General features: G+C 44.5%; 2 long non-coding RNA genes across 2 annotated transcripts in view; one reads left to right on the plus strand and one right to left on the minus strand.

Moving 5' to 3' along the window:
• The first annotated feature begins 5,266 nt into the window (after positions 1-5,266).
• Positions 5,267-6,818, plus strand: LOC126982447 (uncharacterized). Its single transcript, XR_007735182.1, has 3 exons — positions 5,267-5,619; positions 5,678-5,735; positions 6,133-6,818. It is a non-coding gene; the product is annotated as an uncharacterized LOC126982447 (long non-coding RNA).
• A 2,103-nt stretch (positions 6,819-8,921) lies between these two features.
• Positions 8,922-12,500, minus strand: part of LOC126982448 (uncharacterized) — a 4,018-nt gene continuing 439 nt past the window's right edge. Inside the window, exons 1-2 of the long non-coding RNA XR_007735183.1 lie at positions 12,156-12,500; positions 8,922-11,954 (exon numbers count right to left, since the gene is read on the minus strand). The exon at positions 12,156-12,500 is cut by the window's right edge and continues 439 nt beyond it. This is a non-coding gene — a long non-coding RNA (uncharacterized LOC126982448). The remainder of the gene's footprint in view (positions 11,955-12,155) is intronic.

The raw sequence follows: 12,500 nt of genomic DNA on the forward strand, positions 1-12,500 counted from the left end.
TTTTTTTCTTTTTTTCTTTACGCCCTTGAACTGTCTCCTTAGCTGTAAAAAAAATAAATAAAAAAATAACATAAAATAATTGGAAATAAATACTTCATGTTCACGCATTTAGGGTCGCCAGGCCAGGGCAAGACTGTATTCAGGGTCGCAACCAGACAAAAATTTGGGAACCACTGACGGAGAGGAAGGAGTGAGGGAAAAGGGGTAGGCTTGAATGGGTTAGGTGTTTCTTTGTAATGTTACGTGTGTCTGTGTGTGTGTGTGTGTGTGTGTGTGTGTGTCAAGTATCACCAATAGGAAAGAGGAAAAAAACGGAACCAGGAAACTATTTTAATTAGGTATAAGATGAACGGAGAGAGAGAGAGAGAGAGAGAGAGAGAGAGAGAGAGAGAGAGAGAGAGAGGGGGCATCATTTTTTTATAGTGTGACATAGTGGTCTTTGGGTTAATCTTCATAGCTTCACGCCGCCAGCCTGATAGAAGACCTTGAAGAATGGGCTGATAAGGCTGCTAGCGGATGGCCCTGGCTCCTCCTCCTTCCTCCTCTTCCTTCTCCTCCTCCTCTTCTTTTTCCTCTTCCTCCTTCTCCTCCTCTTCTTTTTCCTCTTCTTCCTTCTCCTCATTCTAATCTATCTCTTGTCTCATTGTGTATCTATTAAATTATCTCCTATTTTGGCTTCCTCTCTTCCTCTTCCTCCTCCTTCTCGTGGTCTTCCTCTTTTTTCCTTCCTTCGCTTTACTGCCGGATACAACAAGAGTAAAGCGTACGGCGTCAACACTAGTCTAAAGCAGTTATGTAACGATGAAGGCGTAGGGTTCATGAACGCATGGCATCACTTCAACCAGCGCCCAGATTTGTTTTGGGAGGACGGACTCCACTTGAACGAGGTTGGTTCGGCGCGGCTAGGAAGGCTCCTGAACGATGCAGTTGAAAGCTTCTCGAAAAGCTATTCAAAAAACTGGAGGCGAGGGCAAGGCAAAGGCAACCCTTGATCAACCGAACCGTAGCGTCGATGCGGCTTGCAAGAAACTGTGTAACCAAGTGTAAACAAGCGAACTCATTCAACACGACGCGGCCAAACCAGTAGTCACATTTCCATTTTGTACACAAATGCACGCAGTCTATTACCCAAAAAGGACGAAATTAGGGCGTATATTGCAACTGAGAAACCAGATGTGGTAGCCATCACAGAGACTTGGGCCAACTCTGCACATCTAGTATCTGAACTGTCATTTCCGGGTACAGCGTCCAAAACAATCGAACGCACACGAAAGGAGGAGGAGTAATTGGCTATGTAACAAGTACGCTCCCTGCCATAAAAATAGACAAACAGGACGCAGAGAATTACGACTCCGTCTATGTGGAAATAACTGCGAATAATAAAAAAACTAACACTTGCGACCGTATACAGGCCTCCAAAACAACAGGCAGCCGATGACACTGCCCTGTACGAAAACTTCACTCTTTAACACAAAGTAAAGAAGCAATAATAATTGGGGACTTTAATTGCCCTAACATTGACTGGGGACAATTGACTGGAGATCAAGAGGGTAACAGGCTTATAGAAATGGTGGAGGATTCGTTCCTCACTCAAGTTGTAACTCAACCGATTAGAGAAAACAATCTGCTGGATCTGGTATTAGTACTCATTCGCGACTGTGAAGTTGGTGAAAAAATTAACGGTTGCGATCACCACTTAATCCGTTTCAATGTCAACATAAGTCACAAACTCGTAGACAATCCGTCAGTGATACCAGACTACAAAAAAGCAAATTTCAACCTAGCCCGTGAGCTGCTTCCCTCTGCGACCTGGGACCAACTTCACCTAACCGACAATACAATCGACAACGTGTGGAACAACTTCAAAGATAAGCCTTTGGGAGTAGAAAAGGCTACAGTGCCGACGAAACCCAGGCGAGTAAATGGTGCCGTAGATCCACCGTGGATGACCAGAGAAATAAAAAGGGCGGTAAACTTAAAAAAAAGGAATTATAACCTAATGAAAGAGAATGACACGGCCGAAGCCCGTACTCAGTACCACAACAGCCTCAGAGCTTGTCGCACCCTTATTCGGAGTAGTAAACGCAACTACGAAAACAAATAGCGCGTGACATCAAGACAAACTCAAAAAATTCTTCACATACATCAGATCGTAAAGAAAGTAAAATCAATATTGGTCCCCTGACAGACGAGACTGGAGCTGCAACTCAGTACAGTAAACAGATGGCCAGAATCCTCAACAGTAACTTCGCATCCGTATTCACAGTCGAGAACATCGAAACCATGCCCGAGAACCCTGACCCGCCGAGGGGAATCAAGCCCCTGAAAATTGACTCAATATGCGACCAAGAAGTGAAAGAGTATTTGGATAAACTCGACACGAACAAGTCAACAGGACCTGACGGTTTGGCCCCGCGGTTATTACAAGAGCTTACACAACAACTACTTCAGCCACTCACTAACATATTCAACCCGTCTGGTCAATTGAAAAAGGTCCCGGAAGACTGGAAGATGGCGAACGTAACACCAATTTTCAATAAAGGAGACAAAAGCGTTGCATTAAACTACAGGCCCATAAGTTTGACATCAGTGGCAGGAAAAATACTCGAAAAGATTATTAGAGACAAACTTGTTAAGTTTCTAGAAGACAATAATGTAATCTCCGACACCCAGCATGGCTTCAGAAACAAGCGCTCCTGCCTAACGAATTTATTAGACTTCTTCCAAGGTATATATAAGAACTGGGATGCCCACATCCCCAGTGATGTTATATACCTGGACTTTCAGAAAGCCTTCGACAAGGTACCGCACGAGCGACTCCTTAAACTGCACTCGGCGGGCATTGGAGCCAATCTGATCGCGTGGATAAGAGATTGGCTCACCGACAGAAAACAACGAGTACTACTCAACGGACAGCCTTCCGATTGGCTTCCAGTCACTAGTGGAGTGCCTCAAGGGTCAGTGCTGGGACCCATTCTCTTCATCATATATATCAACGACCTCGAATCAGGACTGAAATCCACAATATCGAAATTTGCTGATGACACTAAGGTGGGGGGAAAGGCCCTCACAAAGACCGACTGCGAAATCATTCAGAAAGACCTCAATCACATTATCGAATGGTCGGAAAAATGGCAAATGTCCTTTAATGTTGACAAATGCAAAGTCATGCACATTGGGTCCAGAAATAGTAACCACACATACATCATGAATGGGAGACCTCTGCAAGCGATGCAGGAGGAAAAGGATCTTGGAGTCACTATTAGCAGTGACCTGAAACACGCGAATCACTGTAAAAAAGCATACAACAAAGCCAACACTATGCTCGGGTTCATAGCGAGGACCTTCGAGTGTAAAACGCCAGACGTGATGCTATCCTTGTATAATTCCATGGTAAGACCGCACCTCGAGTATGCAGTACAGTTCTGGTCTCCTAATTACAGAAAGGACATTGATTTACTGGAAAGGATTCAGCGTCGCGCCACGAAAATGATACCAACCTTAAGGGCTCAACCGTACGAGGAACGACTCAAGCGACTCAATCTCTTTACATTAGAGAAAAGACGCCTACGAGGAGATATGATTCAAGTCTTCAAGTATCTGAAAAAATTCAATAACGTCGATTACTCCAATTTCTTTGAATTGCAAACCAACCTAAGAACTAGAAATAACGGTTTACCCATTCAGTCTAGTCGATGTAACACAGACATCGGAAGGAGTTTCTTTTCAAACCAAGTCATCCGTCACTGGAACAATCTTCCTTCAGAAGTAGTAAATGCGAATACTATCAACTCCTTCAAATATAGAATCGACCGTCACTTCGCTGCGTCGGGAGTAAACTGAATATTGAGTTGCTTTTATCTGCTCCTCAATATCGAGGTGCTTTCATCTACTCCTCAATGTCGAGGTGCTTTCATCTGCTCCCCAGGCCCCAGGCTGTCGAGCAGATTAAATCACCAAAGCGGGCAACCTCGTAATGAGCCAATAGGCTTTCTGTTGCCTGCGTTTCCATGTTTCCATGTTTCTTCCTCCTTCTCCTGCCTCCACTCTTCTTCTTCTTCTTCTTCTTCTTCTTTTTCTTTTTCTTTTTCTTCTTCTTCTTCTTTTTCTTCTTCTTCTTCTTCTTCTTCTTCTTCTTCTTCTTCTTCTTCTTCTTTTTCTTCTTCTTTTTAATTCTCCTCCTCTTCTTCATCCTTCTTAACCCCTTCCATCTTTTTTGTATCACGTCGCTAAATCATCTCCTCCTCCTCCTCCTCCTTCTTCATATTCTCCTCCTCCTCCTCCTCCTCTTTCTTATCTGCCTCCTTTTCTATCCTTTAATTTTCCTCCTCTGAAGTACCTCCTTTCTCCTCCTCCTCCTCCTCTCAAGTTTTCCTTTATTAAATCTTATGTCATCACTATCAACGTTTAATCTTCCTTTCCTCTCTTTATATTATTCCTTCTAATTTTCCGTACATGCTTTTCATCTCTATTCTTATCTCCTATGTCTGTCCTTGTGTCCTCCCCTCTTGGCTGAAACGTTTACGAGGCAAGTAACGTTTTTTCCTCCTACTCCGGATGATCACCGAGGTACAGAAACAGGGCTGAGATGCTTAAGAGTTTACGCGCTGAAACGTTGACGAGACAAGTAATGTTTTTCCCTCTTACTCAGCCTTCTGCATTTGCATGGCCGGATGATCACCGAGGTATAGAATCAGGGCGGAGATGCTTGAGAGTTTACGAAGCGAAGACAAACAAGAGAGTACGATCCATATGCATAAACGTATCGGGCTTCTCCTGTTACGGCTATTTCCCAAGGCCACAGAGAAAGTTAACCTGGTTTTCTTGTGGGGCGATTTTACAGTCCATGGCGCAGAGGTCGTGTAAAACTATCACTTGGGGAGTCACAAAACAGTCCATGAAAAGCCCAGCAGTTTCAATGAGAGGCTTTTCATACAGGAGAACCGAGGTGACGTGACGCTTTAGAATAGGAGCTTAGTGTGAAGAGAAGTGGTGAAGGTTCTAATTTAGGTGGTCAGAAGTCAAGGGTTTAAAGAGGAGGAGGAGGAGGAGGAGGAGGGGGAGGAGTGATGTGTTGTAAAATGTGAGAAAGGAAGATTGTAGGTTTAAGTGAAGCAGGAGGAGGAGGAGGAGGAGGAGTTGTTAGTACTGTGAATTATGAGGAAGGATAATTGTATGTTGGTTTAACTGAAGGAGGAGGAGGAGGAGGAGGAGGAGGAGGAGGAAAGCAGCTACTGTGAAATACGGGGGGTCATGGTTGCCGGGGGTGAGGTGTAATAGGGCTTCTCTAAAATTAAGGGAAAATGGGGTCAGGGTTGCCGGGGGTGAGGTGTAATAGGGCTTCTCTAAAATTAAGGGAAAATGGGGTCAGGGTTGCCGGGGGTGAGGTGTAATTGGGCTTCTCTAAAATTAAGGGAAAATGGGGTCAGGGTTGCCGGGGGTGAGGTTTAATTGGGCTTCTCTAAAATTAAGGGAAAATGGGGTCAGGGTTGCCGGGGGTGAGGTGTAATTGGGCTTCTCTAAAATTAAGGGAAAATGGGGTCAGGGTTGCCGGGGGTGAGGTGTAATAGGGCTTCTCTAAAATTAAGGGAAAATGGGGTCAGGGTTGCCGGGGGTGAGGTTTAATAGGGCTTCTCTAAAATTAAGGGAAAATGGGGTCAGGGTTGCTGGGGGTGAGGTTTAATTGGGCTACTCTAAAATTAAGGGAAAATGGGGTCAGGGTTGCCGGGGGTGAGGTGTAATTGGGCTTCTCTAAAATTAAGGGAAAATGGGGTCAGGGTTGCCGGGGGTGAGGTGTAATTGGGCTTCTCTAAAATTAAGGGAAAATGGGGTCAGGGTTGCCGGGGGTGAGGTGTAATTGGGCTTCTCTAAAATTAAGGGAAAATGGGGTCAGGGTTGCCGGGGGTGAGGTTTAATTGGGCTTCTCTAAAATTAAGGGAAAATGGGGTCAGGGTTGCCGGGGGTGAGGTGTAATTGGGCTTCTCTAAAATTAAGGGAAAATGGGGTCAGGGTTGCCGGGGTGAGGTGTAATTGGGCTTCTCTAAAATTAAGGAAAATGGGGTCAGGGTTGCCAGGGTGAGGTGTAATGGGCTTCTCTAAAATTAAGGAAAATGGGTCAGGGTTGCAGATGAGGTTTAATTGGGCTACTCTAAAATTAAGGGAAAATGGGGTCAGGGTTGCCGGGGGTGAGGTTTAATAAGGCTACTCTAAAATTAAGGGAAAATGGGGTCAGGGTTGCCGGGGGTGAGGTTTAATTGGGCTACTCTAAAATTAAGGGAAAATGGGGTCAGGGTTGGTTGCCGGGGGTGAGGTTTAATTGGGCTTCTTTAAAATTAAGGGAAAATGGGGTCAGGGTTGCCTTAATTTCTCATCAGTCTTTTTTTGGGGCAGCTTGACACTCCCTTCTATCGTGGGTCGCTTCCTATCCTGTAACGCCGCTGACTTGACAACACTGGGACCATATCTTAATCGCCTCGCCTCTCACACACACACACACACACACACACACACACACACACACACACACACACACACACACACATTTGACAGGGTTTTCACAAGCTTTAGGGCATTTCCAGGGATGGTTTAATGACCCTAGTGGTAGTTAAACCCTTCTTCTGTACCACGAACCTAAACAAACACTCATTAGAACCCGATAGATCTCATTTTTGTCCTTTGGGAATTGTTGATGTGAAAGTTGGCGCGTGTGGGACATGAGAGGAGTGCATGGCCGAGGGTGAAGGGGAGAGGAAGGAGGTGGAGAGGGTAGAGGGGGAGAGAGAGAAGGGGGAGGAAAGAGACAGGGAGTGGGAGAGAAAGGGGAGGAGGAGGAGGAGGAGGAGGACCTGAGGGCAAGGAGTGTGTTGTTTTTTGTTGGCAGGCCGAGCAAGTAATAATTCGTCTTAACACACACACACACACACACACACACACACACACACACACACACACATTTCAGTCTCATACCTTTTTCCAACTTTTGTTTTTTTCCTTCCTTATTTCTTTCATTCTCTTCTTTCTTCCTCGATTATTTAGTTTTCCTTCGATTTTCTTCCCTTCGCTTCTTGCCTCTCAATCCTTCCTTCGTCTCTTCCTTAATAAATCTTTGTTTCCCTCGCGTCTCTCCCATTCGCCTCTTTCCTCCATCATATACAGTAGGACACGAAGTAACGGGTTTAAACTGGATAAATTCAGATTCAACAGGGACATAGGCAAAAATTGGTTTACTAACAGGGTGGTGGATGAGTGGAATAGGCTTAGCAGTCATGTGGTGAGTGCCAATACAATTGTCACATTCAAAAATAGACTAGATAAATTCATGGACAGCGATATTAGGTGGGGTTAGATACACGGGAGCTTAGGGTCAAAGGAGCTGCCTCGTACAGGCCTACCGGCCTCTTGCAGACTCCTGCGTTCTTATGTTCTTATATTTTCCTCTCCTTCAATTTTTCCTTGTTTTATTCATGTTTCCTCCACTTCTTTCTTCTTTCCTTCCTTCTTTTCTTCCTTCTTTCCCTTCGTTTCTCCTCTCTGTCAATCATTCTTTCCCTTACTTCCCTTCGTTTCTCCTCTCTGTCAAACCTTCTTTCCCTTTCTTCCCTTCGTTTCTCCTCTCTGTCAATCATTCTTTCCCTTCCTTCCCTTCGTTTCTCCTCTCTGTCAAACCTTCTTTCCCTTCCTTCCCTTCGTTTCTCCTCTGTCAATCATTCTTTCCCTTCCTTCCCTTCGTTTCTCCTCTCTGTCAATCATTCTTTCCCTTCCTTCCCTTCGTTTCTCCTCTCTGTCAAACCTTCTTTCCCTTCCTTCCCTTCGTTTCTCCTCTCTGTCAATCATTCTTTCCCTTCCTTCCCTTCGTTTCTCCTCTCCGTCAATCCTTCTTTTCTTCCTTCTTTCCCTTCGTTTCTCCTCTCTGTCAATCCTTCTCTCCCTTCCTTCCCTTCGTTTCTCCTCTCCGTCAATCCTTCTTTTCTTCCTTCCCTTCGTTTCTCCTCTCTGTCAATCCTTCTCTCCCTTCCTTCCCTTCGTTTCTCCTCTCTGTCAATCCTTCTCTCCCTTCCTTCCCTTCGTTTCTCCTCTCTGTCAATCATTCTTTCCCTTCCTTCCCTTCGTTTCTCATCTCCGTCAATCCTTCTTTTCTTCCTTCTTTCCCTTCGTTTCTCCTCTCTGTCAATCATTCTTTCCCTTCCTTCCCTTCGTTTCTCCTCTCCGTCAATCCTTCTTTTCTTCCTTCTTTCCCTTCGTTTCTCCTCTCTGTCAATCCTTCTCTCCCTTCCTTCCCTTCGTTTCTCCTCTCTGTCAATCCTTCTCTCCCTTCCTTCCCTTCGTTTCTCCTCTCTGTCAATCCTTCTTTCCCTTCCTTCCCTTCGTTTCTCCTCTCTGTCAATCCTTCTTTCCCTTCCTTCCCTTCGTTTCTCCTCTCTGTCAATCCTTCCTTCCCTTCGTTTCTCCTCTCCGTCAATTCTTCTCTCCCTTCCTTCCCTTCGTTTCTCCTCTATCAATCCTTCTTTCCCTTCCTTCTTTCCCTTCCTTTATTATTTTTTTTTTGGCTCCCTTCGCGTCCACTTTTTTTTAGCAAGCCAAACGAAAACAAAGCAAAACAAAAGAGCATCGGGTCATGAGATGTTGATCGTCCGTCTATCGCGTGAAGCAAAACACGATGTAATGAGAGTCAAGCTCTCTCTCTCTCTCTCTCTCTCTCTCTCTCTCTCTCTCTCTCTCTCTCTCTCTCTCTCTTCGTTTGGTGTTTTTTTCTTGTTTTTTTCTCATTTTTCACGTTTATTCTTCATTGCGTCACCTTTTCTTTCTTTCTTTCTTTTTTTCTTTCTTTCTTTCTTTCTTTTCACCCGACCTTGCTCTCGGCCTTGCTTTAAAATTAGGAAAAAGAATAAACTAAGTATTTTTAGACGTTGTATGTGTGTATGTGTGTGTGTGTGTGTGTGTGTGTGTGTGTGTGCGTGCGCGCGCTTTATGCGTCTTGATTCTTGGATCTCTTGGCTCATTCGAGATTAGGTGTGTGTGTGTGTGTGTGTGTGTGTGTGTGTGTGTGTGTGTGTTGGCTTTCTAGGACGCTCTTTTGTTTGTTTGGTTAATATAATTGACTGTTTTACTTTCATTACTATTGTTATTACTATTATTATTATTATTATTATTATTATTATTATTATTATTATTATTATTATTATTATTATGACTGCACTACTACTACTACTACTACTATTACTACTACTACTACTACTACTATTACTACTACTACTACTACTACTACTACTACTATTACCATCACTACTACTACTACTACTACTACTACTACTACTACTACTACTACTACTACTACTACTACTACTACTGTTCCCATTATAATCATCAAACATTTTTTCCTCTATTTTTACTTTTCCATGAACGCTTAAACAATTAGACTTTTAATAAACACATCACCGAGAGGAATGTAAATTGTGTTTCCTCTTCCTCCTCCTCCTCCTCCTCCTGCTCCTGCTCCTCCTCCTCCTCATAATTTATTTCAAGAGGAGGAATCATATAGTTAGTAGGTTTTTAATGTGGATGATGGAGGAGGAGGAGGAGGAGGAGGAGGAGGAGGAGGCGAAAAAGAAGAATGATTAAGAGAAGGAAATACTTTAGGAACACACATGTTATTGTTTTTTTTCTTTCTTATTTTTAACTGCGATGTTTTTTTTTCCACGGTGTATCGAAGAACGACTTGGCTTGGCTCGAGGTGGTGGTGGTGGTGGTGGTGGAGTTTGTTTACATATGACGCGGCTCTATATTTATAAGCTCTAACTAACTGTCTAAGGCGCGTGTGGGGAATGAGGTCGCAAGAGGGAGATGAAAAAAAAGAAGATAAATATTAAATGCCTATATGTTTTTGTTGTGTATTTGGGGGAGCAGCTGGTGGTGGTGGTGGTGCTGTGTCTCCTCTGTACCGCCACCACAAGGCACGTGAAGGAAGGAAAGTGGTCGTAGGAGTTGGTTGATGTGAAAAATATTTATCGCTTCTAGTTCGTACTCATATGTCAAAGGACGGCCCGGTTAGCATTTACCTGGTTTGTATTTACCTGGCTCTGTTTGCCGTGTTGTATTCACCGCGCTCCATTATACAGGATTAGAGTTTTTACGGACGTGTCTTGCTCCCGTGTCTACCCAACTGGCTCCATATCACGTTGTCTCCCTATTTATCTTTATCCATCGCTATGGGGAGGCGGTGGCTAAGTCGACAGAGTGACGGCGCCGCGTTCAGGAGGACGCGAGTTCAATCCCCGCCCGGTGCCACCAAGCTGGGATTTTTCAGCCGCCGCCGAGTGGCTTAAAACTACCCACATGCTGTCCAGAATACCACCTATCAACCCGGACTCTAGATTATAGGATTAAAGATGAGCTCCGGGAGGGCAGCATGAGCCAATGCAAGATGGTGCTACTATAAACACTCGCCTGTGCCAGAACGGGCTGGGCCGACCATCAGGCCCCACCGGGAAGAAGCCTTGGGCCGACCTTCAGGCCCCACCGGGAAGAGGCCTACCGGCGCAATAGGCCACGACGTAAAAAAAAAAAAAATGTCTATCTTTATCCAGCTGTCTCTATGTCTACCTTTATCCACCTGTCTCTTTATCTACTTTTTTTCAGCTTAGGCTCAAAGGCGTTTCATGCTTGCACCGCCTCCTCGTCCAGTGCATTCCAAACATTAGTCCTTCAGAAATGGTAATGGTGTGTCATAATCGCCGTGTTGGTAGTGGTGGTGGTGGTGGCGGTGGTTCTGGTTATATACAATCTTTGCAATGTCTCTCTCTAGTGTCTATCATTCCTTTGTCAACATCTCCCTGTACTTTTTTTTTGTCCTTCAATGCTTACACAATAGGATACAGCTTCCACTTCCTCCTTATTTCAAGAGGAGGGTATCAGGACACCTCTCCTCCCGAAATTGACCTCTCTTTCGGCCACTCCTCTGTACTCTTTTTAGGAGCAGTAAGTAACGGGCTTTTTTTTCATTATTGTTTTTTTTTTATGCCCTTGAACTGTCTCCTTTGCTGTTTAAAAAAAAAAATCCTATACAACAGGTTTCCCGTCCGTTTTTCATAGTAGGATCTCTGAAATAGGTCACCTCTGTTAACGCACGATTGACCCTTTACCTATGACCCTTACTTTAACTCGTTCTAAAAATGATATAATACCGCCTACACTCCTCCTTCAGTCAGTCACTTTTCCATATCCACGTTTCGCCGTACAGTTTTCTTAGAAGTCTTAAATTAGGTCACCTCTGTTAACGCACAATTGACCCCTTACCTATGACCCTTGCTTTAACTCGTTCTAAAAATGACATAATACCGCCTACACTCCTCCTTCAGTCAGTCACTTTTCCATATCCACGTTTCGCCGTACAGTTTTCATAGAAGTCTTAAATTAGGTCACCTCTGTTTACACGCGATATGCCTCCGTCGACGCATGATCCGCCTCTGTGTTCATAGCTCCAGTAATAGCGCACAGGAAGCAGGTCGAGTGGCGGTAGGCGATAAAAACAATAAGAAACAAATTCCCGTGCATGCGTGTTAGTGTTTATGTTGGCTGGCGGAGGCGAGGGAAAGGAAGTGCTTGCTTGACTCACCACGCAACTAGAACTCACGTGTAGGAGGTGGTGGAGGTGGGAACGGTTAGCTTGTATGGCTTGGGGTGGAAATTTGTTGGGTAAGGTTCTAAAAGCATTCTCCTTTATGAGCGTGCGTGCAGGAAGGTTAGACTAAGATGAAAATGGTTTTGTTGTGATAAGGTGGAGCTTTGTTAGGTGTTTTTTTCTGCTTTCTTCCTGTTTAGTGTGCAGAAAGGACAGACAAAACAGTAAGAACATTAGAACGTCAAGTCTGCATGAGGGCGGTGGGTCTGTACAAGGCAGCTCCTGTGAACCTAACCCCGCCTAACATCACTATTCATGAGGGGTTGCTTGTTCCCACCTACACTCAGAATACTGCACTTCCCGACACTGAACTTCTGCCATTTCCCATTTCCCCGGCCAGCCATGCAATCTGTTTAGCTCATCCTGGAGAATACTAGCGTCCTTATCCGACTCAGTTACTCTACCGATCTTGGTATCATCTGCAAACTTACTGACATCACTACTAATTCCTGTATCTAATCTATCTATCTGTTCCCACCTACACTCAGAATACTGCACTTCCCGACACTGGACTCCATCTGCCATTTCCCATTTCCCCGGCCAGTCATGCAATCTGTTTAGCTCATCCTGGAGAATACTAGCGTCCTTATCCGACTCAGTTAATCTGCCGATCTTGTTATCATCATCATTTAGGACTTATAAAAGATTTCAGTAACATTCCCAGCTAGAACCAGACAACTCAGTAATTCTATAGCTTCCGATACACATGACAGGTCGAACCCCCACACACACACAACAATTACCACACAAACACACAAACAATCTCACTGACAAAACCCAAAACCTCAAGCTACGATCACTTGCATCAGTAATAAGAGCACTT

The sequence above is a fragment of the Eriocheir sinensis genome, chromosome 51, assembly GCF_024679095.1.
Source record: "Eriocheir sinensis breed Jianghai 21 chromosome 51, ASM2467909v1, whole genome shotgun sequence".
Lineage (NCBI taxonomy): Eukaryota > Metazoa > Arthropoda > Malacostraca > Decapoda > Varunidae > Eriocheir > Eriocheir sinensis.